General features: G+C 40.7%; 1 protein-coding gene across 9 annotated transcripts in view; it reads right to left on the bottom strand.

The window, feature by feature from the left end:
- The window catches only part of REPS2 (RALBP1 associated Eps domain containing 2), a 247,307-nt gene that overhangs the window by 221,597 nt on the left and 4,244 nt on the right, over positions 1–21,466 (bottom strand). For 2 of the 9 annotated variants that reach the window (XM_070257702.1, XM_070257719.1), the window contains exon 2: positions 6,257–6,297. The exons of 5 other annotated variants lie outside the window; for them this stretch is intronic. The gene's annotated coding sequence lies outside the window, so the exon portion shown is untranslated. Of the gene's footprint in view, positions 1–6,256; positions 6,462–21,466 lie in introns of all 9 variants that reach the window. 2 more of the 9 variants (XM_070257704.1, XM_070257714.1) reach the window with 2 other exon arrangements.

Below are 21,466 nucleotides of genomic sequence, written 5' to 3'. Positions count from 1 at the left end.
CTGAAGAATACATACTGTATAATTTCATTTAAATGAGGCTCAAGAATGTGCAAAACTAATTCAGTGATAGAATTCAGCAGAGTGGTTACATCAGGGTTGGGGAGCAGTATTGACTGCGAAGGGGGCATGAGGGAATCTTCTGGGTTGCTATAAATGTTCTATATCTGGATCTGAGTGATCTTTACATAGGGGTTCACATGGGTAAAAATTCATTTAGCTGTATATATAAGATTAGTGTACTTTATGCACTTTACTGTTGTTTTGGTTATCTATTGCTGCATAACAATACCCCAAAACTTAGTGGCTTAAAACAATGACAACTATTTATTATCACTCACAATTCTGTAGGTTGATTGGGTGCCTTATCCTCTGGGGATTTCAGTCACATGGTAGCTGGGGCTGGAGTCATCTGGAGGCTCACCTGGGATTTTAGGGTGACTGGGCCTCGCTCCTTCTCCATGTAGTGTTAGGACCTCTCCTCATCACACAGCCTCTCCACATAGTCTCTCCAGTAGGGTCACTACATGTGGCAGCCATGGGAGCGAGCCATTCAGACCTTCCTTCAAGAGAGAACCTGCTATGAGGATATAGTTAGCCGACATCCTCCAGGGATCACATCTTTGGGAGCTACTGCAATCCTCACATCAAGGCCATGTTCTCCCTGGTCCTTTCCTAGCCAGTGATTGAGTGCAGTGCGGGTAACAGAGCCGGGCCACTCCTGCCTATCACAGGACTTCTCTAATGGGCAATCTTTTCTCTGGGGCTCCCCATCAGCCTGACCAAGAATTTCTCAGAGCTGCACTGCTTCCTACCCAATCCTCTTTCCTTCCTTCTCTCCTTTCACAAGTGTCAGATCTGCAACACAATCTGAAGGCTTTCCCAGGCTATGCCTGCTTTCTTTATCCTTCCTTAGCATTTCACCTGATCAGCCTCTTGCATATATGATTTGTCTTGGTGGATGCTTCTTAGAGGATCCAAACTGAGAGGGCTCCCCAAAATGAGTGTTTTAGGGCCAGCCCCGGTGGCCTAGTGGTTAAGTTCAGTGTGCTCCACTTCAATGACCCAGGTTCATTTCCTGGGCACAGACCTACACCACTCATCAGTGGCCATGCTGTGGCGGCATACAAAAAGAGGCAGATTGGCAACAAATGTTAGCTCAGGGTGAATCTTCCTCAGCAAAAGAGAAAAAAAGAGTATTCCAAGAGAAAGGAAGCAGAACCTACCAGTGCTCCTAAATCCAGGCCCAGAACCGGCCCAGGGTCACTTCTGCCACTTTCTATTGTTTAACTCAAGTCACAGACCAGCCAGATTCAATATGGGAGGGGAACACCAGGGCATGAATATTGGGGCCATTTATGGAGACTAGCTATCACAACTGTATATAGGTTTTACCTCAATTTTGTAAGTGTTTTTTTTTAAAGTCCTGTCGTTTGGAAAGGCTTTGGACGCTGCAGCAGGAGGTGGGCTGTATACTGAGAGAGACCTCTGGAGGACACCACCTGTGCTCCTGCCATATGGCAGTGTTGAAACAGAGATATGGAAGTGCTGCAGCTTGTGTTTGGCTTCACATGTGGGCTTAAGAGTGACCTAGATGTATCCCATTAACAGGAGCCATTAATCTGTCAGCTCAGCCTTGTTTACCTACTGGTCACTGAGGCAGGATACACAAAAGATGGGTTAAGACACGCACTGGTTGATTTCAGCTGATTTCACCTGTGAGCTCTTGTCATGAGATTTCTCAGTTTAATCATTATTTGAGTTTAATATAAACAGTAATCTGATCTAATTAAGTAATTACATTGCATCAGATGTGGCAGTTAGAAAAGCCAAACACACCATTGTGCTGTCTTTAAAAAAAATATTAGAGAGGGAATAAGACTCAAAAGAGACAACAATTATTTCTGTTTTTTCTTGTTTTCATATATATTGTGCCTTACCAACAAGTGCTTGTAGTCAAAGGGTAAAGGAAAAGCTAAGGCAGCAAATAAAAATAAAAATTGAGGACAGCCTTTACTGCACCACTACAGTGAGACTGGAGTCAAACTACAGGATCACCAGGTTCAGATAGATAAGCCATGTAGAGGAGCAGGTCAGAGCACCAGTGTGGGCTGGTGATGCACTACCTAGAGGGCCTCAGGCTGAAAGAGAATCCTTTGCCCTGCAGGTTGTCTGGGCAGATGTTTTCTTGGATGGGATGGGAGTGGGAGGAGCTCTTATTTTTAAAATTGAAGTATAATTGACATAAAATGAAACACATAGATCTTAAGTATACAGTTCAATGGGTTTTGACAATTGTATACCCATGTAACTCTCACCAGTCATAGACTCTAACCTTTTTTTTTTTTGTCTTATCTGACCGAATTCTCTTGTTTTGTTAAAAGGTGCAGATGTTCTTTTCTCTAACATGCTTGGAGTCTTGAGATGGTCAATTTCAGCTATGTTCCAGGAAGATCTAAACTCCAACCACCCTGGACCCAACCACTCTGAATCAGTCCAGACGGCAACCACAGGAGTGACACTTGTGCAGATAGGCGCAAAATTGTACCAAAGTAGCCTTTGCCTCATTATAATGCTAGAATCACCACCCTGGGAGGAGCTAAAGCCTTATTAGCATAACATGCAATGTATGTGAAGGCATGTTGCCAAACTACGCATACTCAAGCTCGTACCCACCTCTACATGCGATGATGAAACTCCTCCTTTTGAATATTCATTCCCTACTCAAAATAAAGGTACCCACATCTCCTTGCTTGGGGGGCCCACAGCTTTGTGAAATTGTTCCCTATGGTCTCCTTTTACTTGCTGCATGCTACAAATAAAATTTTTCTTTGTATGACAACTACTTCTGGTATAGGTTTTGATTTTAACTCACCAAGGAGCAGACTTACTTTGGTCCAGTAACATAACCACCACCCTAATCAATACACAGAATACATCCTTCATCCCAGAGTTGCCTTGTGCCTCTTTCCAGTCAATTCCCATCCAATCTCCAATCCTCTCCAACCACTTTCTGATTTGTATCACTATAGGTTAGTTTTGCTTGTTCTAGAATTTCATTTACATGGAATCCAACAGAATGACTTCTTTCATTCGTATTCATAACGTATTTAGATTGATCTATGTTGTTGTGTGTGTCCTGTTTATTTCCTTTTTATTACTCAGTAGTATTCTATTGTATAAATATACTGCTATTTGATAATCCATTCTCCATCTGATGGATATCTGAGTTGCTTCCAGTTTGGGGACCTTACGAATAAAGTTGCTATGAACATTTTTATACAGGTTTTTGTGGACAAATGTTTTCATGACTCATAAAAAAAACCTGAGCAGGATTCCTGGGTCCTAGAGTAGATGTATGCTTAAAATTTCAGGTGTTCCACCCCCTTGCCCATAGTTGGTATTGCCAGTCTTTTTATTTTAGTCACTGTAATGATATCTCAGTTGGGTTTTAATTCCATTTCCATGATGACTAATGATGTTGAGCACCTTTTCATGTGCTTATTGGACATTCCTATATCTTCTTTTGTGAAGTGTCTGTTTTTAATGCCTTTCATCTGACTTTTTTATAGCCTGCTTTATCCCCTTAAAGAAGCAGTTATCTGAGTTTGCTGCCTGAAAGAGTTCTGTGATGAAACAGATCAATTCAACCAACACATTTAGCCAATATAGCTTTCTACACTGGCCCAGTTTCACTGTTAAAAAGCAAATGCCCTTGCTCAAATAAATTGGTATGATGTCCCCAAAGTAAAATGCTTACTCTAGTATTTTATTTCCAACTCTGGGATATATGTATGTACTCTAAATAAGCAGTTTCACCACAAGCGCAACAACTGGAGGCTATGGTCTATTATAAATAAATAATGTTTTAAAAAAACAATCTATCTGCTTTTAAATGAACTCTGGTCTGGTGGAACATTGCAAATCAAAGGATTTCTATTCCCACAGAATGAGGCTGAGGCAATAAGTGCTTATAAATATATAAATGTGTTTATACATTTATATATATATTTATATATATAAATGTGTTTATACATTTACGTGTATATAAATCAATGGGTCTTAAAACGCTGTAGAATGGTTGTTATGAAATAAACTGTAGGGTCTCATTAAAGGATGAACAAGGAAACTTTATTTTCACCCACTACAAAGTATTTCAATAAGGAATCAAGATCTTACAGAAAGGAAGTCTTGGATTTCTGAGAGAAGTTCACACCAATTCATCTAACTTTAATGTTGGATATCACCAGTGACACCAGATCCATCTTTACACTTAAGGACTAATCAGTTTGAATGCTTGGTTATTCCATCTTTTCTAGTGAAGACTTATTAATTGGTACTTTTATGTGCTGTAAGGAACTTAATCCTACTGAATGTAGTCATAAATGTGATGGTAGGATGTAGTACAATGGTCATCGGTTGTCTCATTTCACTTAAACTTGACCAAAAATATAATCTCTTTTCTTCCTGTGTATCTACTGCATCATGCTCACATTACAACGTTTCAAAGTTTTCTGATTTTTACCTACTATTCTTATATTTGGACTTGACATTTTCTGTGTTTATGAGTAGCGATGCCAATCCGTTCCTGTTTCACAACAGTAACTTGCTTTATCTTGAGTAGTTTAGTTATATTATCCTAAGTCACCTAGACCAATGCTTCTTAAACCTTAATGTGCATAGGAATCACCTGAAGATCTTGTTCAATAGCAGATTCTGATTCAGTAGGTCTGGGGTGGAACCCAAGATTCTGCATTTCTAACCAGCTCTCTGGGGATGGCCTTTCTGCTCACTCAGGGATGCCACTTTACTAGCAAGGAGCTACAGAATAATCATAACCTTGTTGCTGTTCTGACTGATATTCAAGTGAAATTTACCATTACAGATTTTTAGCTATACAAATAAAACATTATGGCAGATGATGTACTTTCTCTACCCAATTGCCATCTCTTGTCCTCCAACCCCTAAGCACCTTCTGTTTGTTAACAGAATTTCTATTTTATTCAGGGCAGCAATCCAACAACCTTGGCTATTCTGCTCCCTTTGCTAAATACCAACTTCCCAGGGCTCCTTGCATGTAAGGGTGGCCGTGTGACCCAACACTGGCCAACGGGATGCAAAAGAAAGTCTCCTGGAAGCTTCTGGGAAAGATTTTATTTTTTTGGCTAAAAGAGACTGTGACACAGGAAACACTTCCCGCCCCCCCACCCCAAATCAAATTAAATCTCAAAAGCCAAGCACCTCACTGACACAGGCTGCATTAGTTTCCTAGGGCTGCCATAACAAATTATCACAAACTTGGTGGCTTAGAATAACAGGAATTTATTCTCTCACAGTTCTGGAGGCCAGAAGTCTGAAATCAACGTGTTGCCTGGGTTGGTTCCTCTCTCCTAGTTTCTGGTGGTTGCAGGTAATCCTTGGCATTCCTTGGCTTAAAGATGCATCACTCCAATCTCTGCCTCCAATTTCATATGGCCTTCTGCTCTGTGGGTCTCTCTGTATGTCTTCTCCTTTTCTGTCTTTTATAAGGATACCTGTCATTGGATTTAGGGCTCACTGTAATCCAGGATGATCTTATCTCGAGACCCTTATCTTAACGACATCTGCAAAGGCCCTTATTCCAAATGTCACATTCTGAGGTTCCAGGTAGACATATCTATTGGGGGAACCCCACTCAACCCACTACACACGTCTAATCTGTCTTTTTGGAGGGAGACCCTCCTGTAGCTCAGACTTGAACCCTGGGGCCTGTGAAATCCAGGACATTTGGGAAAGGGCTTCTTTTCAGTCTACTGTAGTCACTGTCCCTATGAAAGCAGGGAGTTCCTCTGGTGGAGCCACTCATTCCTTGCCAAGCTCAGTTTTGAGGATCCTCACAGTGACTCCTAAGGTACACATACTCTGTCCTCAAGTATCCCTGTGGCCCCGCTGTGAGAGGAGGAGAAAGTCCCTACCACTGCTCTTCCTTACCCCTTGGTCTTCCCAGCAAGCCTGGCTATATATTTGAGGGGCCCAGTGCAAAATGAAAATACAGGGCCCCTTGTTCAAAAATTACGAAGAATTTCAAGAGAGTAACAGCAGAGCATTAAACCAAGCACAGGGCCCTGTGCAACTGCGTGAGTCACTCACCCATGAAGCCAGACCTGCTTCCCAGTCTCCAAGAAGCCAACTATCCCTCTGGGTTTGGCCAAATCCATCAAAATTCTCCCCTCCACTCCCTTTCACTCTGGGAACATGAATGAAACATGGAAGCTCTCACCTCTCTTTAGGGCCTAGAGACTGGAACTCAGAATGCAGAGCCTGGGTAGACATAATAGAAGCAAGGAGAAGGTTGTCTTAGCAATTATCTTTCTTACGAGTCCACAGCATAAAAATCAGATGAGACACAAATTAATGTGTCAATAACTTGCTCTGTTACAAAAGGATGGTTAAAAAAAAAGCCACCTTCACATGTTCTGAGGATCCTGCAAAACATTAGGGTGGGTTTCGAAGTTAAAGAGAAAGAAAGAAACAACATAACAAAATAAAACAAAAACAATCTCCTACCAAAATACCACATTACTTTACCTTCTTAGTCCAATTTAAACGACTTTTTTTGAAGTTCTTAAATGTTCTATGAAATAGGGAAGTTAGTGACCAAATTCTTCTGGTTTATGTTTGAAAAACTGTCACCAAAGAAAATGTTAGCCTTGCAAAGCCAACCACAAGCTGAAATGCAAAAAGAAATGAGAACTAAGCAATTTAGGGTGTTAAAAGTAGAAAGTATAACTAGTAATAGTATCACCCTGTTTCCTGGGTTTTCATTTGCACTTCTTTCAGGAACATAAGTATGAAAAATATTGAGGATGTTAAAATTTTTTGAGATGATGGATTTTCTGAATTTGTGTTGTTATAACATTCTAAAGGAAACTGACAAAGTTTTCATTTTTTCACCTAAGTAATTATGTCTACATCTAATATGTTATGTCAAGCTGAGTTTTGTTTCTCTTTGGGCTACAGAGCTATATATTTCTGCTTTCAGTATAAGTAACACTGGATTTTTCCCCACAAAGTTTGCCATGCGGTTTTCAGAATTTCAAGTTTGTTGTTTTACGAAGTAATAAAACAAAACATATACAATTTGAAAACGTTTGAGTTAGTCTCTTAATACACATAATCCTATAATTGTGTATAACAATGAAATAAAAGTTAATTTTTATCTCATGAGAAAAACTGCAAATATAAACATGTATATGAAAAATGCTTAATTCTACTAGTGATTTACTAGTAGTAAATTATCCCATGAGAAAAATGTGTGAGCAGTAAATAAATATATGAAAAAGGCCTGATTTTACTAGTGATTTTTAAATGTACATTTTTCTTTCTTTTTGTACCCTTTTAACAACCTCTCCCTATTCCCCTCCCCCCCACCCTGGCCCCTGGCAACCACTTTTCTTTTTTTTTTTTTTTTAATTGGCACCTGAGCTAACATCTGTTGCCAATCTTCTTCTTCTTCTTTTTCTTCTTCTCCCCAAAGCCCCCCACGTACTTAGTTGTATATTCTAGTTGTAGGTCCTTCTGGCTCTGCTATGGGGGATGCTGCCTCAGCATGGCTTGATGGGTGGTGCTACGTCCATGCCCAGGATCTGAACCGGTGAAACCCTGGGCAACCAAAGTGGAATGTGCAAACTTAACCACTTGGCCATGGGGCTGGCTCCAGGCAACCACTTTTCTACTCTCTATTTCCGAGTTTGACATTTTTTTTTAGATTCCACATGTGAGATACCATGCAATATTTGTTTTTCTCTGTCTGACATTTCACTTAGCGTAATACCCTCCATTGTTGTCACAAATGGCAAGATTTCCTTCTTTCTCATGGCTGAATAATATTCCACCGTGTATATATATACATTATCTTCTTTATCCATTCATCTTTTGACAGAAAATTAGGTTGTCTCCATATCTTGGCCATTGTGAATAATGCTGCAATGAACATGGGAGTGCAGCTATCTCTTCGAGATACTGATTTTATTTCCTTTGGATAAATACTCAGAAGTGAGATTGCTGGATCATATGGTAGTACTGCTTTTAATTTTTTGAGGAATCTCCATACTATTTTCCATAGTGGCTGTATCAATTTATATTCCCACCAACAGTGCACAAGGTTTCCCTTTTCTCCACACCATCACTAGCATGACAGCCATTCTAACAGGTGTGAGGTGATAGCTCATTATGGTTTTGATTTACTTTTCCCTGATGATTAGTGGTTTTGAGCACCTTTTTGTCTACCTCTTGGCCATCTAGATGTCTTCTAAAAATGTATATTAAAACAATTCATCCAAACATTCATCATCCAATAATTCTAGCTAAGAGACTCTAGAGATATAAATACAAGAAAGATATAGTGTCTACCTTTGAGGATCTCAGAGCCTACAAAAAAGGGAAACAGACATGATAACAAATAAATACTAAAGTTATGTAGGTGGAAAATTAGAAATCTGTATGTGGTTCTACAGGTTCCAAAGAAGAGAATGTTCAATTCTATCCTAAGGGCAGGGTGGGCTTCCTTGAGGAGGGACACCTTTTCTGTTTTGAAAGATGTTCAAAAATCAATGGTAGACTAGTGTGTGGGACTCAGAGTGGGTGATTGTATTCCAGTTGCAGCAGTGGGAGCCACGACATAAGGTGAGAAACAGTAAGGTGTGTTCAGATAACTATAAAAAGCTCAGTTGCCTGGTATCCATGGTTTTGAGGTGGGGAAAAGGAGTAGAGTGAGATAATGTGGGGCAGGTAGTCATATGTCAGAGCTAAGGACTTTAAACTTTATCTCATAGGGACTCATAAGCCATGGGTTGGTCACTTGTATTTATTTCTTATCCTAGACCATCTTGATTCAGAGTGGCTATTATGGTCAATGATTACTGAGATAGATTGTTTGCAAACAGTTGCCATCATTCTCCTTTCTGTATCCATGGCACAGGTAAGTCCCCTTCTACTCTGACTTCAGGCTTGGCCGTGTGACTTGCTTTGGACAATGGTCCATTAATAAACGTGAAACTTGAAAGATATACAGATGGCCAATAGGCACATGGAAAGATGCTCAACATCACTAATAATCAGGGAAATGCAAATCAAAACTACACTTAGATATCACCTTACACCCATTAGAACGGCTATACTCACCAAGACAAAAAATAACAAACCTTGGCGAGGTTGTGGAGAAAAGGGAACCCTCATACACCTCTGGGTGGAATGCAAACTGGTGCAGCCATTATGGAAAACAGTACGGAGATTCCTCAAAAAATTAAAAATAGAAATACCATACGACTCAGCTATCCCACTACTGGGTATTTATCCAAAGAACTTGAAATCAACAATACAAAGAGACTTATGCACCCCTATGTTCATTGCAGCATTATCCACAATAGCCAAGACATAGAAGCAACTCAAGTGCCCAGTGACTGATGAATTGATAAAGAAAATGTGGTATATATATACAATGGAATACTACTCAGTCATAAAAAAAGAAAAAATCGTCCCATTCGCAACCACATGGATGGACCTTGAGGGTATTATGTTAAGTGAAATAAGCCAGACAAAGACAAACACCATACGATTTCACTCATTTGTGGAAGATAAACAAACTTACAGACAAAGAGAACAATTACCAGGTTCTGGTTACCAGGGGGAAGGGGGTTAGAGGGGGGCACAAGTGGTGAAGGAGCACATTCATATGGTGTCTGACAAATAATAATGTACAACTGAAATATCACAATGTTATAAACTATTATGACCACAATAAAAAAATAAAATAAACATGAGACTTGAAAAGTGTTTGCACTTTGGGGCTGTTCCTGGGAACCATGCAGCCATCACCATGTGAATATGTCCAGGCTAGCCTGTTGGAGACACATGATCAGTCTCCCCCGTCACCCCAGCCATCACCAACACCCACTCCAAATATGTGAGTGATGCCACGCTAGAACAATAGTTTCTCTTAATACATACTCATTAGGGAAAATCAGAAAGATAGAAGGAAGGAAACATGTCATCCATAGTTGTACTACCTAGATATAACCATTATAAGCATTTTTAGGATCTTTATTTCCAATCTTTTTCTCTGTGCAGATTTATTTTCTATATGGTTATAATTCTATATGGACAATTTTGCATCCTGCATTTAAACTGTATTTAAAAAGTATGTTTTTTCATTTTTTACTCTTCAAAAGTACCATGTTTAATGACTGGATAATAGTCCATCCAGTGAATGAACCGTGATTTCTTAGCTGTTGTTGGGCACTTAGGTATATGCCACAATGAACCTACATAAGCATAAAGCTCTTTCCAGATTTAGGATTATTTGCTTAGAATATTCACATTAAGTAGAGTAATTGGATCAAAAGGTATGAATATCTTTTAGAGCCAATACATATCAACAACTTTCACAAAGGATTTCATACCAATTTACACACCCATCAACACTGAGTACTCATTTCACCAAAGCCTCAAAGGCCGCATAGAGTTTTCATTGTTGTTCATTTTGTTTTGCTTTCCATCTTTGTTAATTTTGGTGAGAAATGAATTCTGGTTTCCATTTTAATTACTTCTTCAATAATTAACAAGGTTGAAGAATTGGAAAGTCACACTTCCTAGTGCCTATCAGAGCACTGGGCTAGCTGATTTCTTAAAATAACTTTCTTCATATAATCCACACAATAGCTGCTTCCAAATTCCGATATAGGAAAGTACCTAGAAGTAGCTATCTGTTTGAATCCGTGTTTGCACAGCAATTTACAAAGACTGAGAAGATGTCAGTTGTCCATATCAAAGAATGGGCCTACCCACATGAAGATTATTGGTAGGAGGCCTAAACTTCCCCCAAGCTACCCCTTGGCAATGTCAAAAACCAGAGCCGGACAGTAATTAAAGCAGTAAAACAAATTTTATTCAAGACTACTGCAATAGACAAGAGACGTCAGTATAGAACGGGGCTCAGTTCTGAATACGGCATGGGCAAGTGGGAATCTATAGCCAAGGAGCAGGATGGGGGTAGTGGATGGAAAATTACTAAGAAGAAACATCAAGAGTAAGGGGGATTCTGGTTAAACAGACCTAACAAGACTCCTTGCTGAAGACAGGCCAAAGTGATCGGATATCACCTGGGAGATGGTGGAGGATGAGGAACCTGATCAGATATCAAAGGGGATCAGATATAGAGGATGGGGACTTGTAGCTAAACAGACTTAGTGGGGTTCTTGCTAAATTGGATTTTACAAGGAAGTGCACAGATGGGCCTAGGAGAAGGTTTAGGAGCCTGACTAAAGTTTGGTCAAGCAAAGAATCTTTGTCAGCATCACCAGGGAATTCACACCACAATATTGTTCCAATTTACAGATGAATACCCTAAGCCTTGGGGATTGTTAGGAAACTTCTAAAGAATTCCATGGATATACAAATATCAGAAAATGTAAATAGGATATCGGAGCAGGGTGGATGGGGTTCCTCAGTTCATAGAACAAAAATCAAATGAAGTAGCAAGAAGGATAACACGTCATTACAAGATTTTTCTTGTATATCTCAAATACAACCACTTCTCACATCTCTACTGCTGCCACCCCAGATCAAACCACATCATGCTCACCTGGACCACCACAGTAATCTGCTAACTAGTTCCCTTCATCCCACCCAGGTTCCTCTACGGTCTATGTTCCACACATCTCCTAAATATTTCAGCAATCGTCATGTTCCTTTCATTCATTTGGCAAACAAGGAAACTTGCATAGGTAATTCTGGTCAACCTCCTCTCACAAGGCTTTAGTTCCTGCAACCCCAAGGGAAAAAAAGAATTAAAAGTGTGTGAGCCCAAGCTGACCCATTCCCTGCCTGTAGGACTTGGGCCTTGCCTATGCCTGGATGGGAAAAGCAGCCTGATCATTGTCTTGGCTACCCTAAATAGTCTCCCTCACTCTCACTGCTCAATTCCCAGCCTGCCAGATGGAGGGAAAAGGCTTCATTTTGCTTTTCACTCCATAAATCTTTCTTTTTTAAAAGATTTTATTTTTCCTTTTTCTCTCCAAAGCCCCCCCAGTACATAGTTGCATACTTTTAGTCGTGGGTCCTTCTAGTTGTGGCACATGGGATGCTGCCTCAGCATGGCTTGATGAGCGGTGCCATCTCCGTGCCCAGAATTCGAACCGGCGAAACCCTGGGCCGCTGAAGCAGAGCGCACGAACTTAACCACTCAGCCACAAGGCCGGCCCCTCACTCCATAAATCTTAAGTAGCCGCTATGGGACAGGTGCCGTGCTATTTACTAGGGACGGGATGGTAAACAAGACACAAATGGTCCTAGTATTTTGGAGCTTACATTCTAGCAAGGGATACTGACAAAACAAGTAAATAAAGAGAAAGCTGACACCGTGTGATAAACACTAGGAAGAAAGCAGAGCGTAATGTTAAATTAGAAAGTAAAAGGGAGGAGGCTGACTTAGATTGGGTGCTTAGCAAAGGTCTCCCTGAGAAAATGACATTTAAGCTGAGATTCGAAGAAAGAGAAGGCGGGGTGGGGTTAGGGTGTGGAGAGGCAGAAAAACAGTGATGTTCAAAGTCCCTGAGGTGGAACAAAACATCAGCAAGTTCATTAAATTGAAAGAAGACCAGAATCTTCTTGGTGCACACTGAGCATGGAAAGTGCCTGTGAGATGCTCGAGTCCAATTATGTAAGGCCTTCGAGACTATGGTAAGGAGTTTGAATTTTATTCAAGGCGCAATGGCAAGATATTGAAGAGTTAAGTAGGGAAGAGAAATAATCAAATATCTCTTGATAGTTTGTGGGAAATGGATTGAATGGTTAAGGGTGACAGTGGGAAGACTAGCTAAGAGGCCGTGACTCTGGTCATTGAGAGATGATGGTGATTGGGACTGGGCTGGTGGCCACAAAGATGGAAAGAACTAGAGGGATCTAAGGATATATTTTGGAGGTAGGATCAAAGGAAATTGCTTTAAAAAATCCACTTTCATCAAATAGTAATAGACTCATTTGTTGCATTAATAATAAAAAAATTAAATATCCCTAGATCAACATCACAAAAATATATGTAAAGAGAATTTTAGAAAGAAAAATTAAGTTAAATTGCCATTTGTGATTTAAAGAAGTTATTCTGAAGGACTTAGATGAAATATGATATTAAAAAATCTGTATGAGGGCTAGCCCCAGTGGCCTAGTGTTTAAGTTCAGCATGCCCAGCTTCAGCAGCCCAGGTCCGGTTCCCAGGTGCAGACCTACACTGTTTGTTAGTTAGACCTATACCATGCTGTGCTGGTGGCCAACATACTAAAAAAAATAGAGAAAGATTGGCATGGATGTCAGCTCAGGGCAAATCTCTCTCGGCAAAAAAAAAAAAAAAAAAAAAGAAAAGAAAGAAAAAAAACCCTGTATGAACCGTTGTATAAATGCCATCAGATTTGGAAAAACACATCATTCTAATTCACCTGAAATGGAAAAAAAGTTATATTCAGGCCCTTATAATTGGATGACTGATGACTCACTAAATGTTTAATCATTTAAAAACATTCTTTCAAAAGAAATTGCTGATGGATTAGATGTAGAAGGTAGAATCAAGATTGGCTCCTAGGTTTCTGGTTGAGCAATTGGTTGGTATTGACTTTTAATGAGATAAGGACAACCAAGCGGGGCATGAGGTAAAGGTTGTACACAGGGATTAAAAGTTCAGTTCCGGACATGTTAAGTTTGAGACGGGCTTTGTCTTCTTGACTCTGAATAAGGTAAACACAAGATGCTTCTTGATGAAAAGAAACGTGACCTACATTGACACAACACCAAATTGAGAATTAATGACAGAGGGGGAAAAAGAGGGAAATGTGTAAAAGATTGTCCCAAAATAAAAGCACCCAAAACTGTTGTGCTTCTTAGAGAATTTATCTGAAGCTTTCAAATAATAACACAAGAGGTAGGTATAGGATTATTGCTCTCTTATAGATGAGTAAATGAAAGGAACGAAACTTAAAAACTCATCTAAACTACACAGCTAATAAAGAGAGAAGTTAGCATTGTATAAATTGTAATAACTTATGGTAAAAGTAGGAAAAGATTACCTTATTTTTCTGTGACCTTGTGTCAGACCATAAGTTATTGTCCCCAGCTCCAAACCAGTCCTCCTGTATTCTGGCTGATGATGCCAGGGCTTGGGACTCTGCAAACCACATCTCTGCCAGTAGGGGGAGCGGGAGTGAGAGAGGGAGCTTGAGACTGTCAGGCTGGAAAAGGAGGAAGAGACTTGCTTTTCCCTATCTGCTCCCCACACTTTGGCAGCAGCAGTTCCTTCCCACAGCAGCAGCTGAACCCAGCTGGCAGCTTTTTCAGCATTTGCAGAGCCAGCTTCATTGTCACTGCACCTCAGCTGCAGAGACAGCAGCCCCAGTAAGCAGTGCCCCTCTCCTGAGATCTGGGTCCCAGTCCCCACCTCTAAGTTTCTAGGTTTTAATAAGTCCAACCTCTTCCTTTTGTTCACTCAGCCATGATACCTTAGAGTTCTCTTTTTACTCTTTCATAGTTTACAATTCTTTGCATTAAATTCTTTTTAAAAAATTATAACCTATTTATTTTAGAATTGAATACAGAGTTATAGGATGTCCCCTCCACAGTGATTTTCCTAGAGTATCCTAACGCAAAGGGATAACTACAATTTTTCAAGAAAATGTATCATACAAAAGTTTTCTTGGGGCCGGCCAGGTGCTGCAGCGGTTAAGTGCGCACGTTCCGCTTTGGGGGTCTGGGGTTCGCTGGTTCGGATCCCAGGCGTGGACATGGCACCGCTTGGCAAGCCATGCTGTGGTAGGCGTCCCACATAGAAAGTAGAGGAAGAGGGGCATGGCTGTTAGCTCAGGGCCAGTCTTCCTCAGCAAAAAGAGGAAGATTGGCGGCAAACGTTAGCTCAGGGCTAATCTTCCTCAAAAAAATAAAATAAAATAAAATAAATTTAAAAAAACTTTTCTTTTGCTCAATTGATATAATACAACTTGATTTGGATTCCACACATAAGGAGAGCCCTGTTCCAGGTAACTATTGTTTTTCCTCCAGAACTCATTTATTTTGCATAACTGAAACTTTGTACCCTTTGACCAATACCTCCCCCTATCTCCCTACCCCAGCCCCAGGTAGCCACAGTTCTCCTCTCTGCTTCTATGTGTTTGACTATTTTACGTTCCACATATAAGTGAGATCATGCAGTATTTATTTGCCTTTTGTTTAAATAACTGGTGTGGTTTCTGTCTCCTGACTGACCCTGGCTGATATAGGCCTGAAATATGAAAATTACCAGCCAATGTCACTTATGACTACAGATGCTAAATCCTAAATAAAATTTTAGTAAATTCAGCAGCAAAATGGTTAGAGGCACAACCTGCAGCCATGAAATGGATCGTCCTGGTGGAGGAGACCTAATTAGCTAAGCCATTTATTTAATAGATTCTTTTTTTAAAAAAATTATTTTATTGATGTCTTATTGGCTTACAACTGTGTAATTTCAGGTGCACATTATTATATTTCAGTTTCTGTATAGACTGCATCATGTTCATCACCAATAGTCTAGTTTCCATCCGTCACCATACATATGTACCCCTTTTCCCCCTTTCACCCTCCCCCCACCTCCTTCCCCTCTGGTAACGACCCATCTATTCTTTGTATCTATGTGTTTGTTTATCTCCCACATATGAGTGAAATCATATGATATTTGTCTTTCTCTGTCTGACTTCTTTCGCTTGCCATAATATCCTCAAGATCCTTCCATGTTGTCCAACATGGCACGATTTTTTTTTTATGGCTGAGTAGTATTGCATTGTATATATATACCACATCTTTATCCATTCATCCGTTGATGGGCACTTGGGTTGCTTCCACATCTTGTCTATTGTGAATAATGCCACGATAAACACAGGGGTGCATATATCTTTTGGAATTACTGATTTCATGTTCTTTGGATAAATCCCCAGTGGTGGGATGGCTGGATCATATGGTATTTCTATTTTTAATTTTTTGAGAAATCTCCATACTGTTTTCCATAGTGGCTGCACCAGTTTGAATTTCCACCAGCAGTGTATGAGGGTTCCCTTATTTTCCACATCCATTTAATACATTCTTATGGAGCACTGCATATATGCAAGACACAGTCAGGAACAGGCCGCAAGACACAGTCAGGAACAGGCCACAAGACTGGGAGAAAATGTTTGCAAATCATATATCAGATAAAGGATTTGTATCTAGAACATATAAATAACTCTTACAACTCAATAATAAGAAGCCAAATAACCCAATTTAAAACTGGGCATGGGGCCGGCCCCGTGGCCGAGTGGTTGAGTTCACGCACTCCGCTTTGGCGGCTCAGGGTTTTACCAGTTCGGATCCTCGGTGTGGACATGGCACCACTCATCAGGCCATGTTGAGGTGGCGTCCCACATGCCACAACTGGAAGGACCCACAACTAAAAATACACAACTGCGTACCAGGGGGCTTTGGGAAGAAAAATGAAAAATAAAATCTTTAAAAATAATTAAAAAGTTAAAACGGGCAAAAGGGGCTGGCCCTGTGGCTGAGTAGTTAAGTTTGCACGGTCCGCTGCAGCAGCCCAGGGTTTTGCCGGTTCAGATCCTGGACACGGACATGGCACCTCTCATCAAGCCATGCTGAGGCAACATCCCACATAGCACAACTATAAGGACCCACAACTAAAAATACACAACTGTGTACCAGGGGGCTTTGGAGAGAAAAGTGAAAAATAAAATCTTTAAAAATGGGCAAAAGATCTGAATAGACATTTCACCAAAGGAGATAAATGAGTGGCCAATAAGCACATGAAAAGATCCTCAATATCATTAGGGAAACTCAAATTAAAACCAGAAGGACATAACACTTCACACCCTTAAGAATGGCTATAATCAAAAAGACAAACAATAAGTGGTTGGTGAGAACATGGAGAAGCTAGATCCCTCATAGATTGCTGGTGAGAATGTGAAAAGGTATAGCCACTTTGGAAAACAGTTTGGTAGTTTGGTAGTTTATTAAAAAGTTAAACATAAATTTACCATATAACCCAGAATTCCACTCCTAGGTGTGTACCCAAAACAAATTAAAACATGTTTATACCAAGACTTGTATTCAAATGTTCATAGCTGCATTATTCATAATAGCCAGAAATTGGAAATAACCCAAGTGTCCACCAACTGGTGAATGGATAGACAATGAACTGAGCTACAGTTCATTGAAGAAAGCTGGATGAATCATTGGTTCTTTCTCTTTATTTACCAGCCTTAAAAATAATCATTTGGGGGCCGGCCCTATGGCTGAGTGGTTAAGTTTGCGTGCTCTACTTTGGCGGCCCAGGGTTTGGCCAGTTTGGATCCCGGGTGCGGACATGGCACCACTCATCAGGCCATGCTGAGGCGGCGTCCCACACAGCACAGACAGAGGCACTCACAACTAGAATATACAACTGTGTACTGGGAGGCTTTGGGGAGAAGAAGAAGAAAAAGAAAAAAAAAAGATTGGCAACAGTTGTTAGCTCGGGTGCCAATCTTTAAAAAAAAAAATCATCATTTGATTTTCCAACATTCACCAAATATGACCAATAAATTGTGTTCCTTTTTTTGAGTAATCATGATGAATTCATTGATTGATGAATATTTGATGTGTTTATTTTCTATCCTTAATAGCTTTCAAATTGATACATATTCATGTAAAATATAGAGAAGAAGAAAAAAGTCATCCATAATCATATGCACCAGAGGCAACTGCTGTTAACATTTCGGTTTGTTTCCTTCTGGTCTTTTTTCTATACATATAGTTTTATTGGGTGAGAATGTACTAGATTCCAAATATTTCAGCATTTCTTCAACACAAATGTGAACACAGCCATGTGCTAGAAAGCTCTAGGGAAAGGGCTGAAGGCCATTCTCTGTCCTTCCAAGAGCTCAGCGCAGTGGTCCTGTCATCTTAACTTGACAATAATACACAATCACTTTCCCATGAACCCTGTGCAGTCTAGCAGGGGAGAAACTATGAATATAAATAACTATAATTCGAGGTAAAAAATATTAAGCAGCATGAAAGGAAAGTTCTATGGGAGTTGAGAGGAAGGAGAGATGATTTCTACTGATCGTGCCACCTTCCCAGGTCGCTGCCTTCCCAAGCTGAGTCACCTCTGCTCTGTGGCATCTCTTAAGATGTTACTATGATTACCTAAACAAGAAAAGAAAGACTAGATCAGTTCTTCTCCTTGGCCATACATTACAAGCATCTGGGGTGCTTTTAAAGATTGCAGGCTCCATTGCAGACCAATTACGTCAAAATTTGGGGGGAGAGACCCAAGCATCAGCATTTTAAAAAAATTCCCCAGATGATTCCAATGTGCAGCCAAGGTTGAGAAACTGACAAACTATTACTGTGTCCAAAGCCCTATGCTAAATTCTATGCAGTGCTGTGAAAACCATAAAATGCACGCCTGTGTATGGAGACACTTCACTTTTTAATAACATGCTATTCTTATATAAATTTTCCTTGTGCATTTCTGTCCATTCAAGCAATTAAAGATAAACAGGTTAGTCATTTGAATTCATAACTGTTTGTACCTTATTAATTGCCCACTCTAATGGAACTAGTGGACTTAAGATATAAATGGGAACTGCAAGTTCAAAGTTATTAAAAAGTTAATGATTTATCCTGCCCCCTGTTGTTGCAGAAAGATGACTATTTGATAACATTCATGTTTATTTTGAAAGCAAAAGAGATGCCTGCTCTAAAGAACGATTCCAAACTTCATTCCCTCCATCTAGAAGTCTAAAATTATAACTGCCTTTAAAAAAAAATTTTATTGTGAAATAATTTCAAACTTACAAAAAAGTTGCAAAAATAGTACAAAGAAATCCCATATATCCCCTTCACCCAAATTCATCGATTGTTAACATTTTACCACATTTGCTTTATCATTCTCTCTCCACCGAAAGATGATAGATATAGGCAGATAGATGTAAATAGATATAGATAGTTTTCATCCTATGAGTTTATCATGCCCCTTTACCTCCTAAATACTTCAGAGTATATTTCCCAAGAACAAAGGTATTCTTTTACATAACCAATAGTTCATTGATAAGAATCAGGATTTTTTTTATTTATTTATTTATTTTTGCTGAGGAAGAGTCACCCTGAGCTAACACCTGTTGCCAGTCTTCCTCAACTTTGTACATGGGTTGCTGTCACCACTGCATGGCTGACAAGTGGTGTAGGTCTGCACCTGGGATCTGAACCCATGAACCCAGGCTGCCAAGACAGAGCGCACTGAACTTAACCACTACGCCACCAGGTCAGCCCCCAAGAATCAGGAAATTTAATGTTGATATAATACTATTATCCAATCTATAGTTCACATTCAGATTTTTCCCACTGTCCCAATAATGTCCTTTCTAGCTCTTTTTTGCAGTCCAGGGCCCAATGCAAGAGTACTATGCCTGGCATTTAGCTGTCCTGTCTCTCCAGTCTCCTTTCATCAGAAAGCCTTCCTTGGCCTTCTTTTTCTTGACGTTGACAGTTGTGGAGTGTAGGCCAGTTATGTTATGGAACGTCCCTCAGTCTGGGTTTGTCTGATGTTTTCTCATGATTAGATTGAGCTACACATTTTTGAATGGGAATACCACATAAGAGATCTTGTGTCCTTCTCGGGGTACCACATTAGGAGGCTCATGAAGTCAGCTTGCCTCATTGCTGGTTAGCTTCGATGACTTGGTTAAGGTAGTGTCCGGTGCCTGCCAGTTTTCTCCCTTGTAAAGTTACTAATTTTCACCTTGTAATGTCATTTTGGGGGACTTGCAAGGCCGGGACTAAGATGAGGTGAGCGAGGCACTGAGGGCACACAACGTCAGCAGACACTCTAAGGGGCATGCAAGCGCTAGTCCAGCCTCTGATGGGGTGACACTATTCTCCCTTTTTGAAAACACCTTGCTACACAAGCAATTCATCTGCCATCTCTTAGCAAGTTGAGGAGGTGAACTTAAAATTATGGTACCAAATTTGAAAAATAAAATTGAAATCAAATTCTGACATCAAATTTCATCTAATGAGAAGAGGAAGCAGGAGGCGCAATCCAGGTGGATGGGGATAAAAGGAATAAAAGTAGAGCAAGTGAGAAAAGGTCTGTCGGGCAAAACATCACTGGTGCTCGGAGCAGAGGGTGCGGGTCAGGATTACTGTCAGGCCTCCTAACCGGACCCCCGAAGCCCATCTCTGCCCCCCTTCAGTCTATCTCAACATGGGAACCTGAGCCTGCTTTTAAAACCCGAAGGCCGTCACTTTAATCCTCTTGCTCTCAGAGTGAAACGCTAATCGCTCACCAGGCTCTGCAGAGCCACCCCCACCTGCCTTTGTGACCTCTTCTCCCACCAATGCCACAGCTCACTGAGCTTCTCCGCTAGAACAAAGCAAGCTCACCCCACCTCGCCTCAGGGACCTTGTGCTAGTTCCCTGGCCTGGGACATTGTGTCCCAGATAGCCATGAGGCTCCCTCCCTCCCCTTCTTCAGATTTCTGCTCAACGTCCTCAGTGAGGCCTTCTCTGACTACCCCAAAGACTCCTCCCTGCTCGCTCCCACTCCCTGTCTCCCTTCTAGCCATCTGACGTGCAGTGTGTTTCTGTGCTTTATCTACTCCACCCCACCACAATGCAAACTGTACCAGGGTAGGGATTTTTGTCAGTTTTGCTAACTTCTGCATCTCCAGTCCCTAGAACACACCTGGTACATAAGAGCTCAGTAAATATTTGTGTGTGTGTGTGTGAGAGACAGAGAGAGAGGGAAAGGAGATCAGATAAGGTTGAGAGGTAGGTTGGAACTTGATGCTAGTGACTCTCTAACAGAATGGATTTATCACGTAGCTTAAGGAAAGATCCTAGCAACCTGTTTACATGGCCATATGTTTAAATTTGCAGAAGGAAAATGCTTAAACTGCAATCAGTTAAAACATCATCTCTTTCCATTCCAGTGTCCCCTCCCTCACACTTCCTGTAGTGGTTTTGTCCTGCATTACCTTAGCTAAGCTGGTACCGTGTTCTCTTCCCTGTATGGTTACAGGTTAGCGTTGGCCACGAGAGACATTTTGTGAGGCAGATGTGAACCACAGTCATATTTCTGAAGCTCTGAAGGTTAGTCCAGGGTGCCAGGCACTGTGGCAGCTTGCATGCAGTATCACTGATCCGATCCCCCACTTAGACGGCACTGGGCATTACTCAGGCCCGCAGCCCCTTTGGCTGCTGTCAGATCTCCTCCTTCCCCTCAGCTCTCCTTCCCAACTGCTGGTCCAGCTGACCTATAACAACTTTGGGCTCAACAACAGACAGAGGCAGCAGCTCCCACAGCTGCCAAAGATCTACCCTATAATGAGACCCTTACTCTCTACCACTAATGGCAGTTCTGCTTCTCTGATGAACCTTA

This window comes from Equus caballus, chromosome X (assembly GCF_041296265.1).
Source record: "Equus caballus isolate H_3958 breed thoroughbred chromosome X, TB-T2T, whole genome shotgun sequence".
Lineage (NCBI taxonomy): Eukaryota > Metazoa > Chordata > Mammalia > Perissodactyla > Equidae > Equus > Equus caballus.
Note: the sequence above shows the minus strand (reverse complement) of the source record. Positions and strands in the feature narration are given on the sequence as shown.